Source organism: Sebastes umbrosus, chromosome 17 (assembly GCF_015220745.1).
Source record: "Sebastes umbrosus isolate fSebUmb1 chromosome 17, fSebUmb1.pri, whole genome shotgun sequence".
NCBI lineage: Eukaryota > Metazoa > Chordata > Actinopteri > Perciformes > Sebastidae > Sebastes > Sebastes umbrosus.
Window position 1 is genome coordinate 17,345,500 of NC_051285.1, and position 20,304 is coordinate 17,365,803.

The 20,304-nt window shown below is 42.3% G+C and overlaps 1 pseudogene; it reads right to left on the reverse strand.

Annotated features, from left to right (window-relative positions):
* Positions 1-265: 265 nt before the first annotated feature.
* Positions 266-19,776, reverse strand: LOC119476068 (annotated as a pseudogene).
* Between the last annotated feature and the right edge of the window lie 528 nt (positions 19,777-20,304).

Consider the following 20,304-nt stretch of genomic DNA (forward strand, 5'->3'; position numbering starts at 1 on the left):
ATATTTATCATTGTTTTGTGTTGTTAATTGATTTCCAATAATAAATATATACAGACATTTGCATAAAACAGCATATTTGTCCACTTCCATGTTGATAAGAGTATTAAATACTGGACAAATCTTCCTTTAAGGAACATTTTGGAACATATAAAAAAAGTGATTAATTTGCATTTAATCACAATTAACTATGGATAATCATGCGATTAATCGCGATTAAATATTTTAATCGAAAGACAGCCCTAAAATATACACAACAAAAGAAGACTTTTAGGATACAAGGTGTACAAGTTACACAATTTTATTGTTTCTTTGATTGCACCATACAAGCTTGACGTCGAAGATAAAAATGTCTCTCATTTTACAAGTGAGCATCGCAGCAATGTTAAATATCCCATTACAAAACATCTTTCTCCCTATAGAAAATGTAAAAAAAAAAAATATTTATAACCACACATCTCTAAAATTGTACTGAAAATATTGCAGAAGAGTAACACAGAGCCGGATTATTTGGCAGCGACTGTCTAACTTGATCCACTGGGAGTGACAGATGATGCGTTTGGCACTGTCATTGGTCCACAACAGGTCGCAGTGAGGCTCCTGCCAGGTGGCAGAGGGAGACGTACATTGCATTGTGACAAATAAACAACCCTACAGTATTCCCAAGGAGGAGACAGCGAGATGAAGGAGGACCCCACTGTGCCTTATTCCACCCCATTATGCCTGCACATGCCCATTCTTTTGTCCTGTGTCTGCATAGGAGCTCATGCAAACTGTCTCATAAGTGATCAAAAATAATGTCATTGGTAAGTAAACAATATTGTGTGTTTAGGGTTTGTGATTTGGACAAGAAAACGTGTGTTTTCCCACATGTTACACAAAGTGGAAAGCATCAACATCAAGTGAATACATGCGATGATAGTCATCAATTCCCTGGAAAAATACATATACATTGCAATCGATTGCTTTGGAATTTCTTTCCCACAAAGAGTGTTTACAGTACTGCAGCATCCAAAAATAAAACCATTACATTCAAGCATTTCCATTGCTATGCTTTGGGAGTGATAGCAACATTACCATTTTCGTCTTTCTCGCCTTCGGAGTTCTCCATTCCATTAACCCACTGGCTGAGGCTCCATATTAGGGGTCCGACATTGTTCAGTGTGGCTCTATTTGAACCGCTGAGATGCGTGAAGGTGGGTGGGCATCTGTGCGTCAGCGTGTGCGGATTACCTGACAGTAGGTGTTGTCGTTAGACGCAAGTGGCTAGGCTTGGTGGGGAGACTGGGCTTGTTGGGGAGAGCAGGCTTGATGCCGCGAGAGGTGGTCTGTGTGGGGGTTGTAGTGCTTTCAGCGCTGAAGGTTTTCATCAGCTGAGCCACCCGGCCACGCCCTGCGCTGGTTGGTGCGCTCCCTGATGACCCGGCCTCCTCCGAGGCAGCCCTCCGAGACGCTTCTGATCCAACGATATCTGAAAAAAGAGAGGGTCAGATTTCCTTAAGAGCTGTAACATATGGGTGACAACCACACAGAGGGGTGATTAATTTTGATTCTTTACCAGCTGTGACAGCGATGCTGGTATTGTTTTCACATTGTGAGTCTGTGTGTGTCATCATGGCAAATTGTGCTCCCGGACACACCTACTGTAGCAGGAACTACCACAGAGGTGGTTTTGAGTACTTTGCCAGATGTTTATATTTCTGTTAGTCTGTCTGTGGACAGATGTTGTCACCGTGATAGCATCACAACTGTGCAAGATGGAGTTACGAAACTTTACAGCTGTGTAGTTGAGATCAAAATGAAGGCAGAGGTTCAAGAGAGGGTAGGAAGTGGGAAACGGGGCATTGGCCCTCCCCCTTTACGCCCCTGGTTCGATTTGGCGTTGCAGCTGGTGTGATCCCATCACAAGATGGTCTCTAGTTATTTTTGGGTTAGTATTTCAAAAAACTACAACAAATCTAAAAATTATTTGGAATTTGGAGCGTATATTTAGAATTTTGCTGACAATTAAACTTCATTTAAAGCTTTTTTCCGTAAACTGAATTTGCAGTTGTTTTTTTAAAGAGGTCATATTATGTTTATTTTCAGGTGCATACTTGTATTTTAGGTTTCTACTAGAAACTATTTACATGCTTTAATGTTCAAAAAACTCTACTTTCTCATACCCTCTGTCTGAAACACTCTGTTTGAGCTCCTGCCTTTGTTTGAGGACGTGCCAAACTAGACGCTAGGCAGGTGTTATGCAAATGTGTTACTTGGTGACATCACCACGTTACAGAAGAAAAGGCGGGACTTCAATCAAGCCGTTTCAGGGTGTTCAGGAGCAGTGTTTCTGTGGGGGACAGTAACTCCCTTTGGCCTGGACTTTGGGCTTTATAACTTTGCAGACCTTTCACATGAACAAAAAACTATATAACATAATAGAGGAAAGGGAAAAAGCACAAAAGCATATTAGGTCCTCTTTAAACCTGCAGTAGGCAGTATATTTTGGCATCATTTGGAAAAAAATCCATAATAACCTTTAAGCATATTGCATTCAAGTGCTCTGAAAGAAAACTAGACTTTTGCACCTCCTCATGGCTCTGTTTTCAGCCTTTAATAAATCTAGCCTGTGACGGGAGACTTTGGCCAATCACAAGTCATTTCAGAGCGTTCCCATTGAGCATTCCTATTGGCTGTTGCTTGGTATTTCCTCAACTGGTCTCAACATGGCTGCCGGCTCACAAATTTTTTACAAGATGTTTCTGAAAACATTTGAGGCGAGAAATAGGCATCACAGTAACAGAATATTGATTCATATTTGATCAGTGCTGCCTAGTTTGACCGTTTGATCGGAGTTCGCGAGTGATTGACAGCTGCTCAGAGACGGCAGGCTCCAGCTCGGCTCTGATTGGTTGTTTTCCTCCGGTCTGTGAAATCTTGCAGATGCCATTAGGAGCACCGGAGGACACAGAGGCACATGAGTTTTTTCAGATTACCTGTCTCATGCACTACTGTCAGGATATATTGACCGTTTTATAAAAATAACTTTTTTAATCAGATTTGTTCCAATTCTACCTACTGCTGCTTTAAGTGCTACACTCTGCATCTGCCATAAAATCCTGAAATAAGCATTTTCTAAAATTCCTTAGAGGGATTTTAGTAGATAATCATTGCTTAATTTGCATTTTCTCCTTTTTTCCTCTTCATTGTGTAGGCTTGTTATAGGACAATTTTCTGGGCTGTGTCTCAAGGGGACCTTGTTTACTGTAAACTACAGCGGTCAGTGTCTCATTGCAGCTGGAAATGCAACACCTTTTGGGAGCATGAGAACATAAAATCCAGGTGAAAATCAGTTTAAACCCATAAACAATTAGATTCACACATTCAACACATGTATGCTATTGTAGCAAAAGCAGGAATCCAGTCTTGCCACACTACCTGATAATTTCCTCTCTCCAAATATGGCGACTACATTTTTTCCCTCACTCTTTTCTACCTGCTTTATTCTCCTTTTCATTCGCCTCCCTTTATCCCACTCTGGCTGAGCAGAGGTCATCCTCGGTGGAAGTGTAGGGACACAGCTGGGTGTAGTTGGTGTGTGTGTGCTGAGGTACTGTGTTTGGAAGAGGGTGTAATTGAGGGAGGAATGGAGGGAACAGGAGTAACGGAGGGGAGGGAGGGCCACAGGGACGGCAATGGAGAGCAGACAGACGCTGCTCAGACACCAGAAGGCTTGAGGAGCCACATATTTTTAGCGTCATCCCCGGGGGGACAGAGATATGTGAGAGTGTCCGCGTGCACGGCTGCAGACGCACACAAGCTTGCACACACACAGACACACACACACACACACACACACACACAGACACACACACACAAAATAAAGTGAAAATGTGCACAAGCGTACACACAGTTTCTAACCGTTGAATTTCAAAAGACACACGCACGTTCTCATGTTACACTCAGGTCCGTGCATGCTCACACACACATAAACATGCACAGCCCTCCTGCTCATGGATTCAGTCACGCATGCAGCCATCTCTGACTAACACCACGACACACACACACACACACACACACACACACACACACGCACGCATGCACACACACACACACACACACACACACACACACACACACACACAGAGAGGTGGGGTACAGCCAAAACCACACAGGCACTCCCGGGGCCGGGGAGCCTTTAAAGCTCTTGATGTCTTGCAGGCATGAGAGTGGGAGACCTAAAGTTGCCTTTAAGCTTGTGTTATTGTTTATTGTTGTTTGCTCTCTCTCTCCCCCCCCCCCTCCCTGTGGCTCTAACACCTCCCTCCACCTTCCTCTTCATCTTCCTCTCCCCCTGTCTTGCCCTGCCTTCCTCTGCCCCCTGACCCGCAGTTCCTGTGTTAATGTCCTCTCGCCGCGCTGCGTGGGCTTGCCTCTGATTGTCTCGTTGTGTTGTGTGGTCACCACGGAAACCTTGGATAGGCTCCAGCAATTGAGGCTGACACACATTCAGGCACGCACCGAGCACACACGGATACGCACATACACACCCGTGGTCGGAGAGTTTTTTGAGCTCAGAGCCTCGGTGCAGGTCTGAGTGGAATGCTTAATAGAGAGACGGCAAGATAGAAAGAGAAAGAGAGGGTTACTGGGCTGTTGTAAAGAAATAATATACATATTTTGAGAGTATTTCTTGAACCAAAACGCTAATACCCTCCCACAGGTAACCTGACTAACCTGTCGTAACACACCTAAAAAAAAAAAATGCTCAAACCCCAAGCCTTTCTGCCTGAAACTCTCCCCAGCAGCTGCACTCTCAGCCCCGTCAGCAGAAACAGTCATTAAAGCTACCTGCGAAAACAACTATTAAAATGAAAGAGAATCACTGCATTAAATCACTCGTCCAGATTGATTAATCTCCCATTTGAGCTTTCCGAACGCCACTCCTCACATCTCCGTCCAGCTCGTAAATGTACAGGGAGGACAAAGAGGAGGGGGTGGGAAGCGGTGTCACTGACCAGGCTAGCACAAAAATTAAAGACCAATCTATCTCTTTAAAGACCTCCACGTCGCTGGCAGAAAGAGAGGGTGGGTGGGGGGAGGGGGGGGTCGAGGGGAGGGGTGGAGGATGAGGAGGCGGGGGGCAGTAGTGGGGCAGAGGGCAGAATTCCCGAGCAGCATGTCTGTGGACTGAAGGGCAGGGAGGAGATGTGGTGTGTGTGTGAAGCGAGGGGGGGTGGCCCTCCCGTGTGGGGGCTGGGGCCCCTGTCACTTATCAGCTCTGGCTGAGCGTCGCCCAGGGCTAGAGTCGGGAAGCAGCGCTGGAATGTGTGTCCTTCCCTCTGAAGGTGAAGAGAGAGGAGAGGAAAGCCGACCGACAGACAGAGAGGGGTTTATAAACACGAACACACGCGTATGAACGCATACCGCCAGCTGCTGGAGATTGATACACTTTCATGCTCACGCATATATGCTAAAATCACATGACGCATACACACCTTCACACACTTACACGCTCCCCCTATTATCTGAAATGTTACCTATAATATGCCCCTTCACTTTCGTTTTTATGCAGATGACACATTGCTTTAAACATAGCATTGGGTTATCAGTTTGCCTCATAATTTTCAGCTTTTCTTTTACAGATTTTAAAGGAAAAATACTTTTTTTGAAGGAGTAGATTGGTTTAAACACATTTTCACCCAGATTTTATACACTTTTGGACCAAAACAGTTATGTTTCCTGCTGAGGGAGGACACTGATCATTGCCGTTTGCAGAAAAATAGGTCCTCTTGTGACATTGACAGCACAGTAAATGCTTCAGGTAATAGACACTGAAGAGAACAATGGTGAGAAAGAGGGATTAGTAATTAGAAAATAATTTGCACTACATATATAAACACTGGTTCTGCTAAAATGGCATTGTTTTAAAATGTTTTCCACTGTTATTATTTTTTACTATTTTATTATAATAATGATAATAATAATAATGATAATAGTAATAATAATAATAATAGGGCTGTCAAAGTTAATTTAATAATAACTTGTTAAGGCAAATTTGTTTTAAAGCCACTAATTTCTTTAACGCATTAATGCAATCGATCTTTCAGAGGTTGTAGTGGGCTCATATGGGTATCATGTGAAGCTAGACCTAAGGAAACCATTGGTACCAACCATGTCATTCTAGCTTGTTGCGAAGGAGGTTTAATAACGCTCCAAAGTTTCTTGACCCCTGCCCTCAAGATATGTGAATGAAAATGGGTTCTATGGGTACCCACGAGTCTCCCCTTTACAGACATGCCCACTTTATGATAATCACATGCAGTTTGGGGCAAGTCATAGTCAAGTCAGCACACTGACACACTGACACACTGACAGCTGTTGTTGCCTGGACTTGAGTTTGCCATGTTGTGATTTGAGCATATTTTTTATGCTAAATGCAGTGCCTGTGAGGGTTTCTGGGCAATGTGTGTCATTGTTTTGTGTTGTTAATTGATTTCCAATAATAAATATATACATACATTTGCATAAAGTGGCATATGTGCCCACTTCCATGTTGATAAGAGTATCAAATACTTGACAAATTTCCCCTTAAGGTACATTTTGAACAGATAAAAAATGTGTGATTAATTTGTGATTAATCTGGATTGATGGACAATCATGCGATTAATCATGATTAAATATTTTAATTGATTGACAGTCCTAAATAATAATAATAATAATAATAATAATAATAATAATAATAATAATTTTAAAAGTAAATCATTTTTAAGATAAGATATCTTGAATCCTGTATTTCAGACAAAATAAAGTAAATCACTGCAGATAAAAATTAAAACCTTATTCCATCCCCTAACCTTCAAAAACCGTCTTAACTCTTTCCTGACATTTGACAGCTATATCTCGACAATATTCCCAACTTTGTTATTCTGTCCTCTCTTGTTTAATTAAAGCATTACTCGTTTTTGTTATGGTATTCGATCTCACTTGAATTCTCAAGTGTTGTTCTCTGGAGGTCCGACTAAGTTTAGTCCAGCTCCAGTGGGCACTTGTACAAATGAGTGTCACCAAAGCAGATTATTAAGTTCATCTTCTCCGACCGCTGTGTGGGCCACAGTCTCTGCTCACAGGATGCAGGAATCCTTGTCATTACCCACATTCAAAAGAAAACAGCTGAGGCATGAGCCTTATCCTAATCGGCCTCCTCCTCCCCTTTGGAACGAGCTTCCTGCCATTGTCAAGGACAGACACTCTGTCAGTATTTTTTTGTCCACATTCGAGACACATTTATTCAGCACTGTGTTCAGCCCACCTCAACTCCCACCACACCAGCTGTTCCTTTCCCTTTCTTTTCCCTTTTTTCCTTCATTTGTATGTTATTCGCTGCCCGGGCATTGCCCACTGGTCTCATATCCAGCCACCAAACACGCCTGTGCAACCATGATTCATTGGAATTGTATCTTATGGTTTCTTCTTTCTATCCAGGTTTTAGTCAATAGTGTTCTGTGAAACTGTTCCTGATCCAGTTGATAAAATGCACTGAGCTCGCTGCACAAATTCACTATTTGCTTATGATATTCTATGTTCAGTCAATAACGTCAAACGCGATTTCATAAGTACTTCCAGGATTCTGCCTCTTGGTGACAATATTAAGAGCTTGTTAGCTCTCTTGTGTCTGGCTTTTGGAGAGATTTGCCAGTCCTCCAAAATCTACAATAAACTGCCAGGAACATTCAAAATAAACAAGACACTAAAGAGAGGGAGAACAAATAAGTTTTAGGATTGTTATCTCCCCCCATTCAGCTGTCTTTAAGAAATGCTAGAAAACATGGAAGCTGTCGTGGTGTGTTTTTCTGAGGGAAATGATCTACTGACAGAATTTGACTCGGTTAATTTAAAATTACAATCCATCTTATTCAGTGTTCAAAGGAATAAGAAAAAATGTTCTTGCAGCTGGACCAGTGATGCTGTATATATTTAATTTTGTTCGTTTTTTTTATTATTTATGAGCCATGTAAAATGACAGTTTTGACTCTTAATCTGAGTGATGCCTTTCAACTCTGCCACAAAATATCCAAATACTGAAAAAGTTTTTAAGCTTTTCTGAAAAAACTCAACTACAATAACCTCCAGGAAGAATTGCCGTGTGAATGTGCTGTAGGATGAACATTTTTCCAGCAGAGGGACCTTATGGAGATCAGGTTTTCTTTCCAACTGGACTTTTTTCCTCTACAGTCTCACTGTTTTCCACTGGATGGTGCTAACTTCACCCTACCCATTTTTCAAAATAACTGGGTCACTGTATGTTGAATGAGTGTTTGGTCAATTCATGAAATTGGGTGCTGTGTTCAGACAGGAAGTCTGGGAATCACAACAATAATTCAAACAAGAAGTAATCTGCACAACATACTGTAAGACTTATAGTGACAATAATTTTCAAGATATCTGTTATGAAGAAAAAGATCCCTACTATCTACACAATGAGCATCTGCATGGACAAAGGCAGAGATATGCAAGTAACACAGACCACATAGCAGACACAGTTTAGATGTAGTGCCTGTAAGGGGTGCAGTTAATTGGTTCGTTTTGCCACCGCTTTCCCATCACGCCTTTGTGCATGACAAAGTTACCTGTTTTTACTGGTTTAATGACGACAAAGGCTGCCAAATAGCACAGACAACAGTGTCAGGCCAACAAAAACTCTCATATGCCTCTTTTCACGTGCCCGAAACAATGTGCAATCCACTAAAACATATGACGAAAAGAGAAAAAAAGTAGCGTTACTAAGATATTTGATTTCCGTAAAATGATCTGATGATCCACCATTTAATATAAAGTGAATGCAGGGTTTGTTATTCTGTGATTTGGAATATAGGGTGCATACTAATTATGCAGAATAACTCAATAGTTTTAGTTTAATTGAGTTAAATATTGCCATTTACTAGAAAACATGTCTGTTAGAGACCATGAAGTTGCTCATTTCTGCCCACATTGAATCACAGATCCTGTATTGCTCTGGAGGACCAGTGGTCCATCTTATATGAGTCTGTCCTCTAGCACCAGACTTGATCTGGCTATATGACCATGCACCTCAACCAAGCTAGTGTTTATAGACAATTTAACTGCTAACATGCGCCCTTGACAATAGAGAAGGTACCAAACGAGCAGGTGTGTGGGGGCGATGCGATACCACGACACAAATCCCAGTCACAGAAGCTTTTTTTCCCCTCTAGGCTGGCCTCTTTTTACACTGCCAGTCCATAAAGATTCCAGCGGGCTGAGGCACTATTTGGCGAGCACATTAGGTTTGGAGGAATAAATCCTTCTTCAGTGCTGCAGCGCTGAGAAACCTATCTAGTATGAACTTTGTTCAGACTGGTTCTGCTCGGCTCTCCGCATCTATTATTGCTCACAGAGAAGAAGCAGTGGCTCGGTGGCTTGTGGTGACTGTCGTGTAAGCTAGTTGCAATATTGTGGATTCAGTTTTCAACCCATGTCTGTGTCCAGTCTTTTCTCCATTGTGTAACATCTAACTTAACAGAAGTTACAGAGTAAGATTCATGGATATCACAATTTCAGGGATGTCTTTTTTAGCTGTGTTTATCCATGACACCAGCCATGTTGCGGTTTGTGTATTTCTCTTAATTGCTTGAAACATATGAGCTCATTTCAAGGTACCCTTATACAACAGTTCGTTTGATATCTTACAAAAAGTTATTCCTCATTTTTCGTGCATTCTCCTATGAAAGTCCGGCAACACATGTCAATTTCCTTTTGTTAAATGCATATTTTTTTCAAAATAAACTTCCATCTACACAGGAAACAACTTGGTTAAAAAATAACAACACTTGAAATACTTGGTTAGGTTTAGGCAATAAAACTGCTTAGTTAGGTTATGAAAAAGATTAAGGTTTGCGTTAAAATAACTAGGAAATTGGCATAACTTAAGTCAACGGGTGCGTTCCAAATCGCATACTTTTTCTTTTTACTTTTAGTACGTACTGCAGCTGCCCTTACAAAGTGTGTACTGTTGTATGCAGTACGCATACAATTGGGGCATACTACTGTACTTCATCATAACATTGCATCTTGAACTTTGACGCTCTTGGTCATGTATATAGAGGATTGTGGGTCAGAATAACTAGAAAAGCATGCTGGCTTGCATACTGCAAAATGCGACTCGATGTAGTAGGACATCCTGGTATTTCTGACACACTGCATTTGACATACCATGTATTAGGACATACTCAATTTTTTTCTGGCATACTAAATAGTATGGTAGTATGGGTATTGGAACGCACTGAACGTCTGGATTAAATTAACTACCTAAATGACGATACTTAAGTACAGAAGTTACGTGACAAATAAATCAACTTTGACTTCTGGTTTCACACGGGGTGCAAACACCGGTCTCTTGGGAGAAAGTCTGGTGTTTTTTGACCCACCCATCCACCCTGACCTCGTCGCTGTGCGGCATTTGTTGCTATTTATACTTCCTGGTTCACAATTACGTGGATTAAATACGAATTGATTTCGTGGGATATATATAGGAATTACAGTGCATTTCTTTTCAGAGGTATAGCTATGAATGGTGTATGATAACAGCCTGCTCATTTAATGCACATAGGAAGGTGGTCATTCTGTCTTTTGACATCAGACCGATCATGCTCACCTCTCCCACCCTGTGATTCCTGGGGCTTCTGAGGTCCCTGTGAGTGCAGGCCACCTCTGATTCTTCCAGAGTCTATTTTGACAGTGCTGCTGGGGGAAGGGGACGGCGCGGTGGCGGTGGCCAGCCTCAGATTTGCGAGGCCGGGCCTCGTGTTGACAGAGCCTGGTGCTGCATTTGCAGAAGCTGGCCTCACATTGACAGGGCTAGCTCTCACGGGAGGCCTGGAGCAGATGGAGGGCTGGGGAACCGACTTCTCCTCGGTCGCGCTGGCTGACTTCAACTCGTGCTGCAGAGGGAAGAGTTACAAAAAGAGGACAGAGGAGCGCGATCAGTGTTGACAGCTAATTCACATACAGTGGAATTACTGTCATGTTTGATTAAATCATTGGATAAATGATTCACCAAATTACAGTTCTCCAACGCGGCGTAATGAAACACACAGAACTATGACCGCTGATTAAGAGTTTAAGGATGTGTGTGGAGAGAAAATTATGAGGTGACTTGGAAATCAAGCAGCCTCGCTAATCTTCCTCCCTGATCTTACGCCTTCTTAATCAACAATCTCACTCTCCCCTCCTCTCTCGGGTAGACTCCTTGCCTCTCTAAATCAACTGGAGAAAACCTGCAGCGGGGCTAGCAACAGCCACTAATACATCTGCAGCACCAAACCAGCCCCTTCCTGTTTCCAGAAATCACTCTACCTACAAACAAAACATTCAACAGAATAATGAATCTTGTAAAGGGGAGGCTGTCAGACCGGCCAAACCTCCTAAAGGTGTGGATGCTCGTTGCCACATCAGCATGGGCTGCCCAGAGATGTGTTGGGGCCTGTAATGTAGAGAGTCTGGTTATAAATATAAGAAGTGAGGGAGAGACGTCTTTCCTTCTGTGGCAAAGAGGAGAGCTCACGCGCCCAAACCTCAAGAGACTCTCCCACAATCCCATCCATCTGCGACTGACGCATTCTCTATCTCTGGCGTTTTAATTCCCTGATCAAGTTCATCAACCATCTGTTCTAGGGCAGTCCAGAAATCCTGCCTTGCCTCTGTGATTCAGCTGTTCTCACGGCGCGTGTCACCTGCACACACACACATTTGCGTGCACGTAAACACGGAAAGAGAAGATAAAGCGAGGGGAGGGATGGAGAGCATATACTCCCCAGACAACCCAAGGCTGGAGCGATGATGGAGCCAGTGGGAGGACAGTTCGGTTCAGCTGTTCCCCGGAGAGAGAGCTGCGAGGGGTGCGGCGGCTCAGACAAGCGGGAGAATGCTGGGAGAAAGATGATCCGCAGAGAGACTGGGAGTGAGGGGACAGCTGGCCTAACCACCATTTCCTGTTGCTCACGGAGGGTGGGAGTGCCATGAAAAGACACGTAGGCACACTAAGGCCACGTTTCAAGGAGTGGAAGAGTGGATTGTTAATCACACCTTGCCTCACCTATGTGAGACTGTTTTAAAATCAGAGCAGATGACACTGGACACATAAACTGTTCTTTGCTTTTATAAACCATCTAGAATGCATACGAAGAGCAGTAAAATGTTTGGATTGCAGCAACTTTAAAGAAAAAGCTGAATTCACAATACCTTTTCTGCTGCTGGAAGTGATGAATGCTTACTCACTGACACCTGTGGGTTTAACAAAGACATTACATGAGCGTTACAGGCCATGATGCAACCCCAGAGCACAGAGCTCAATTATAGCAGGCAGTAGTTTCCCACTCACCGGCAGAGGGAGTAACGCGCTCGTCTCCTCAAGCTTCCCCTGTTGGGAGAGACATGTTAGATGATACTAGAGGCGACACGTCATCCTCCTTAACTTTGAGTCAGTTCAGTACTTGAATGAGCGGGGAAGAACAGAGCAAGAGTTATACGATTTAATCATATATTGCAAATGATAAGTAGGCTGATGTGTGCAGTGGGTGCAGTGATGTGACTGCAGGAAGATCACTGGGATGCTCAAGTTTCCAGTGAGTGAGCAGCAGCGTGCCGTTTTAGCTCAAAGGAACCGTCGTGGTCAGGCCAGAAGAGACCCCGGCTCGCTCTGGCTCAGTGTGTGCACGGTTGCCATGACAACACAGCAAATCTCTTTTTAAGATAGCGTGAAAAAAGGAGCTCGCCCTCCTCCACCACCCCTACCTCTTCCAACTCCAAAATCAACAGCTCACACACCGCCAAATGCACACACACAATATCACCAACCAGGAAATTATGCACAGTGAGTGCTTATTTTGACACAAAATAGAGTCTCAAATTAATAAGGCCATATTATTTTTTAATGGGGAGGATTGACTTTCAGCAGCTCTGCTCAGAAGCCTAATTAATAGTTTTGAATTGAGGGGATGAGACAAAAGGACTTTGGTATTGGTGAATCTCAATTTTTTTATATCTATTTTATTTTCAGTATGTTTATATCTTTACATTCATATACAGAGTGGTAAAATAGTTCAACCAAATAATGTTTTTTTTCTTTATTAGGATGTTTTGTTTGATCGAATAATAAGGAGGCCAGAAGTCATTTCACATGAACTGAAACTGAAAAGTGGGTATGAAATCATCATTTTTCCCAGCTTGAGAATCATAATGACATAAAGACATCATGGCTGTGTTTCTCAGGGCCACAGACAGACAAACACACCTTTAAATTCAGTGAAATTCCAGGTTGTGCTTTAGTAGAAAGGATCTCTCTCTCGGTTCTTACAGGTTCTGTGGTGTTTCTGCTTTTGAAGATGGTTTGATGTCTGCAAAACAAAATCAAGTCATATCTCTTATCTTTAAAAATGCCATATCAAGATTAATTTACAGCAAAAACCCCTGACAACCCACTGATAGCACTGATAACAACACTGAAACATGATGTTCCCTGCCTATAATCAAACAAATAACACTGTCTGTGTTATATTATTACAAAAGTATATTACTGTGCGTTGTCCTGGAGACTCGGCGTCTTCTTTTCTCCAAATCCTGAGCAGATGAATTTTGAGCTCAGCTCATCCACCTCCCCGATCACAATGACCGCCACATCTCCGTCCCGGCCGAGCAGCCAGCTCACATTCTTGCTGTTGGCTGAAGGAAACACACAAACACACACAAAAAAGAGTTAGTTGGCTATTGAAACACTGAGCATGGAAATCTTTATAAATGTTAATATTATGGCTGTCAAAGTTAATGTGATAACTCGTCAACACAAATTTGTTTTAAACGCCACTAATTTCTTTAACTTGCGATTTTTAGGTTGCAACGGGCTCATTTTCAAGCTAGAGTGAAGACACTGGCATCATATGAAACTAGAAAACCTAAGGAATCCATTGGTACCAACCATGTCATACCAGCTTGTGTGAAGTGAAGGACATTAAATATCGCTCCAAACTTAAGCTAAATTTTGGCGAGGAAAAACTGTCATGGCCATTTTTAAAGGGGTCCCCTGACCTCTGACCTCACGATATGTGAATGAAAATGGGTTCTATCCACGAGTCTCCCCTTTACATACATACCAACTTTATGATAATCACACGCAGTGTGAGGCAAGTCGAAGTCAAGTCAGCACACTGACAGCTGTTGTTGCCTGTTGGGCTTGTGTTTGCCATGTTATGATTTGATCATATATTTTTTTATGCTAAATGCAGTACCTGTGAGGGTTTCTGGACAATATTTGTCCTTGCTTTGTGTTGTTAATTGATTTCCAATAATAAATATATACATACATTTGTATAAAGCAAGCAGATTTGCCCACTCCCATGTTGATAAGAGTATTAACTACTTGACAAATCTCCCTTTATGGTACATTTTGAACAGATAAAAAACATGCGATTAATTTGCGATTAATCACGATGAAATATTTTAATCGATTGACAGCCCTAGTAAATATGCAAAGATCCTTTACTCAAAGAAAGATTGAAGAAACAAAAAAGTGAAACCACAATATTTTTAAAGGAAAGAAAATCCAGCCGTTATCAGGTCATTAAATGGGTTGTTATCAGTCGCTATAAGCTCCATAGATGTGGGTAAGTAGGGTCCTGCTACACCCAATAGTAGGTTTTGTCATCTATTCACATGGTCGATCACCGAAAGAAGGAATAAAAGAAGACGACAGCGACCTCTAGCGACCATAGTAATTATGACAGGCGCAAAAGCGGAAGTGAGGCACTGTAGTATAGACAGCAGGAAACGCCATATGGGGTGGAGGTCGAGGGTGATGATGGGACACAAAACACAAGGTTGTGACACCAACAACGTGTAGTTGTCTTTGTGTTCACAAGCGTTAAGTTTCACTTTCACTTTTGAAACGTCGGTATCTTAGCCAAAACACGACCTTTACAAAATGGTTTTGTTGCCTAAACCTTAAAGAAGCCTTTCTGTTTGTGTTCAAAACATATTGACCCACATCTATAATGCTTATAGCGAGCGATAACACACAATGGCCTGATAACAGTAATGTGTGCTTTTCAGTCATTGCTCAGTTTTGATCAAAATGTTTACAAAAGCATTGCTACTTTATCTGACCTTTTCAGGATTTGAAACCCCAGTCATGATTTATCTTGAAATACTACAGATGAATATTCCAGATCTCTCAGATAATCAGTCGCAGCTCTCATCACCAGGGGATTTGATAAACTGAGGCTGCTGTTTAGTTTCTAGACAGACAGCAGCAACAGCTGGTGGGCTCCAAGCAGCAGACCACAAATACATGAGACAGGATCTTCATATAATATAGATGATTTAAGCAGAGTTGACAGGGGACAGACCCTGCCCTCGCTTATGTATAAATATACTTGTGAGGACCTTCAATTTACTGTTTTCATTCCTTATAATCTGAACTAATTCTGACGTGAAACCAACTTTTAAAAACCCAATTGCTAACCCTAAAATATCAATACATGAGATCTGGTGTTACTTATTGTGTATCTTTGTGAGGACATTGAGTCACGATAGGGCACACACACTATCACTACATGCAGTTACTGCTTTGTGACTAATGTTTGGGAGAGAAGTTACTTAATAGAGACAAACCAGCTGACGTCGGTGACGAGGGTGAGAGCTTGTTGGGTTGAGAACAGGATAACATACTTTCACAGTGAACTGGTTTTGCCAGCCTGCCTGTGGATTGCGTCGTAGCAGGGCACATGACTGTGACGATGATCATTATGACAACACATACCTAGGTAAACAAGTTATAGGGCCAATCTGACAGCTACAACAACAACACCTTTGGTCAGATGCAGGTGAGATGAATCCTGAGTAAAGGGATATTTAGAGGATTAATGTGTTGGCATATGTCCTACTGTAATAGACAGTGTTAAAACACAATTTCAAATGTACTTTTCCCTTTTCTTAAAGCTGAAGTTTGTAACTTTGAGCAAATATGATAAAAAAAAAGAAGTTGTTTATAAAACGGTCACTATCTCCTGACAGTAGTGCATGAGACAAGTAATCTGAATAAAATCATGTTCCTCTGCCTCCTCCTAGTGCTCCTAAAGGCATCTGCAAGATTTCACAGCGCTGAAGGAAGACAACCAATCAGAGCTGAGCAGTCTCTACAGCAGCGGTCAATCACTGCCCGTGAAACTCGCAAACTCCGATCAAACTGTCAAACTAGGCAGCGCTGATCAAATATGAATTAATATTCTGTTACTGTAATGCCTATTTCTTGCCACAAATGTTTTCAGAATCATCTTTTAGTGTACTGTTTCGCTGTAAAATTAGAAAATTTGCTCCGGCTGGTGGGCGGTGCCTGGTATTTCCTCAACTGATCTCAACATGGCTGCTGGGTCACAAAACATTCTCATTTTACAGCTAAACAATACACTACAAGATGTTTCTGAAAACATTTGAGTTGAGAAATAGGCATTACAGTAACAGAATATTGATTCATATTTGATCATCGCTACCGAGTTTTATTGGAGTTCGTGGGCTTCACGAGCAGTGATTGACAGTTGCCCAGAAACTTGCAAATGCAGCTTTAAAAACAAAGACAAGGTAACTTATCTGAAAAAAAATGTAGTTACAGAAAACTCTACATTGAACCATGTCTCTGCCTCATTTGAATGAAACACAAATTACCAGAGAGCCAACCACAGCAAAAAGTCCCATGATCGAAGAAAGGCTACAGGCAGAAACTGTTAACATCAGCCGGCTTCATTCTGTGCATACAGTATGAGCTCTCCCACAAGGCCATGCAGATCAAATCCAAACTCTCTCTTTGTTTTTCAACACACATACATTTCCTGCGCGTTTCCTGTTTCTCTCCCTGCTAATTGTTCGAAGGATCGAGTCTTGACTCACTTCCTATTTTTACACAGAAACACGAACTATCCACCATTTCCTCTCAGCGCTGTGTGACCATGTGATCTCAGCCTTCAGCCTCCATCCAGCCTCCTATAAGGAAGGACAGCTGCGTTGGGCATTAAGAGATAGAAAGAGCACTGTTCTCTCACTCTTGCACCACAGTTGATAGGAAGTGCTTTGTTATTAGCCAAGACAAGACGGATCACATTACTATGTCAATCAGAGTTAATGCACTGTGATGGTAATTAGCTTTAAGTCATATTCGAGTGTGTTTTCAGCATTTACTTCCAAACCTTTTGTAGATTGCTTTGTCATCTACAGTAAGAATATAAAAAATAGAACAATTTGTTTTGTTGGAGTAATTACACCACACGTGTGTCACACTAGTAACTTGCTACCACTAAAGAGAAAATGCAGACAGGCAAGATTCTGCACTATGTGTCAAACCGGTTTGAGGACAGACTTGTTGCCTCCTGAGTTTCTGGTTGTTTTGTTTTGTTTGTTTGATTGCAGCGTTTATACTGTTTACTTCCGACTGTCACTTTTGAGAAGAAGCCAGTTCCTGATAAACCCATTTACCGTCACGCTGCCTGTGCATGTACTCCTCGCGGACATTTGTTTCTCGTCATCTCTGTCCATCTATCTAGTTTCTATCGAGTGCGACACCTCTGACCCAGTGAATGTTCTTCTAGGGCTGACGTTGAGTGGTGTGACTGGGAACAAAATGATCTAAGCGAGAGCCCGAGAGCAAAATATGTGCGTGTGAACGCGTAAGCACACTGCCACATGCTTTGCATTCGCCGTGATGTAAATATCTATCACGATAGCAATCAATACAACCTCTTACAGTAACATCTACTTTACTTTGCTTGTGTAAATGTTAACATCATCTGCGAGTGCGATGTCAACATGAATTCACCGACATCATTAATCTGCTTGTAATTGTTTAGGACTTCAGTTATAAATAGAACTACGTGTTGGTGAAGTACAAATGCTCTTTGGTTTCTGGTCTGTATATCATGCTGCGTTACAGGAGGCGTTAATGTGGGAAGCAGCTGGTGTTTTTTAGCTTGAGTTTGTGTTCCGGGAAACTTTAAACTTGCCAAATGGACTTCAGGTAGACGCCGTGCCCGGCTTGTGAGGTGAACAGGGAACAGCGACAGTAACATCCAGCAATATAAGATGTTTGTCACAACCAATGCACATGTGCTTCTGCAGTGTTTTGTAAATCTCTGTCAGTTAATTCATCCTTAAAAGGGGGACAGATGGGTTCTGTCAAAAGGTTTGTTTAAAAGTGTGATGGTCAGTATGCTTGAAAAACTTGTAGCTGCACCCTGTTGCGGTAGATAAACAGGAAGTTCACAAAGGTGAGGTGGTAGTGTGTGTTGATGCGTTACCTTTTTTTGGCTTGTCCGATTGCACTCAGTGTCCACCTCTTCTCTCTCCACTTTCTCCTCCCGTTCTTTCCAGCGCCGCAACCTGCTCCTGCCGCATTTTCAGGAACAGGAGTCTTCTTCTGGTCGTCATTGAGAGCGTTCAGCACATCAGGGTCGATGAACATGTCCTGTAAAAATCTGCTGCAGCATGTTGGCGGCTGGGTCAACCTGGTGCCACCTGGCCGAGCTGTCGGAGGTAGGGGGCGCTGCCGTTTGTCCAGCAGCTTCTTGAGGGTGGACACAGCGTTGGTTTATAGTCCTCTGTCATCAGAAGCAGACTTTTCACAGCTTCCTTATCCTAAAAATCACTCTCATTTACCCACAGGAACTCTTCTTCATGAATCACGGCGCATGCTCATCCTCATACACGCTTGTGTACATAAAGTACATCTCACACACTCACACACATAATCCTGTTCCCTTCCTGTGTTGTGCTGACAGTTTCCCCACCTCGCTAAGATGTCAGCTTCCTTTGTCGTTAGTAGTAATCATTGGGACAATCTACAAGAAAAAGAAAACAGTTTGATCATTTGGAGGATTATGTTGTGTATGTGCCTAACATACATACATACATACATACATACATACATGTTTTCTCAATGTCCTATTTATTTCTTGATTCCACCTTTGTCGCTTTCGAAACTTTCGTCATTCCTTGAAAAGTCTCTTTCAGTCAGCTATCTTGTCCCATCCCTTCATGAATACGGAAGAGCCAAACCCTGTTCTAAACTGACAGAGAGGCTGTAGCCCGATGGGAGGAGATTCCAAAGGAATGGGACTGTTTCTGTCATCAGTGACCAACCTCCCCTCCTCCTCCCCTTCCCCACACACATCCCTTCCCAAACCCATGTTCCTTTCTCCCCTTAACTCCCACGAGGATAGCGGCTCCATTTTAACAATGTCAGGATCTGGTTGTAAGAACAAAAAAACAACAACAACGGGGTCATAGCCCAGGGAAAGCATGAGCCGGTTTCTCTAACAAGGGGGATTGCAATGGACTCCTCCAATCACCAGTGGGTAGTTAAACAATGGCTACCACATAGGCAGCACTTGGAGGGAAAGAAAGCTTGTCTCAGACTGAGAACTATCACAGTGGTGGAATACAGATGTGCCTACTAAACACGTTGAGGGTGCAGAGAAGGAACCCCGGGGAAAAGGGAAGCAAGTAAGTGGTACAAAACAAGAGGGGAGTTGTAAGAGAAGGTTAGAATTAGCTGGAGTACTCACAGTGGGATGTAGACAGCCGCTCCACACACCAGTGTAGCTTAACTAAGCTGAGAGAGTCAGAGCGCCTGTGGGTCCTCCTCGTCTTTGTGTGTGTATGACTGGCTGATGACATCACAGCATTCCATAATCTCCCTCCCTCTCTCTCTCTCTGTCTCTCTCTCTCTCTCTGACACTCACACACTTCATTTAAAAAAAGGGGAAGAGAGCAATTCAGGAAGTTGACCTCACACATTAAAGAAGTTGTAAAAAAAAAAGAAGGGGGTGGAAAATCCTTAACCTAAACTTTCAAGCTCCTTTTGCCATCACTGCTCGTCCACCCACTTTTAAATATATTTTTTTAAGTCTGTGAATTGATTGAAATGTTTAATCGCGATTAATCACATGATTGTCCGTAGCTAATTGCAATTAAGGTCCTACCTAACGTCGTATCTTAAAGGGAGATTTGTCAAGTATTTAATACTCTTATCAACATGGGAGTGGGCAAATATGCTTGCTTTATGCAAATGTTTGTATATATTTATTATTGGAACTCAATTGACAACACAAAACAATGACAAATATTTTCCAGAAACCCTCACAGGTACTGCATTTATTATAAAAAAAATATTCTCAAATCATAACATTGCAAACTGAAGCCCAACAGGCAACAACAGCTGTCAAGTGTGTCAGTGTGCTGACTTGACTGTGACTTGCCCCAAACTGCATG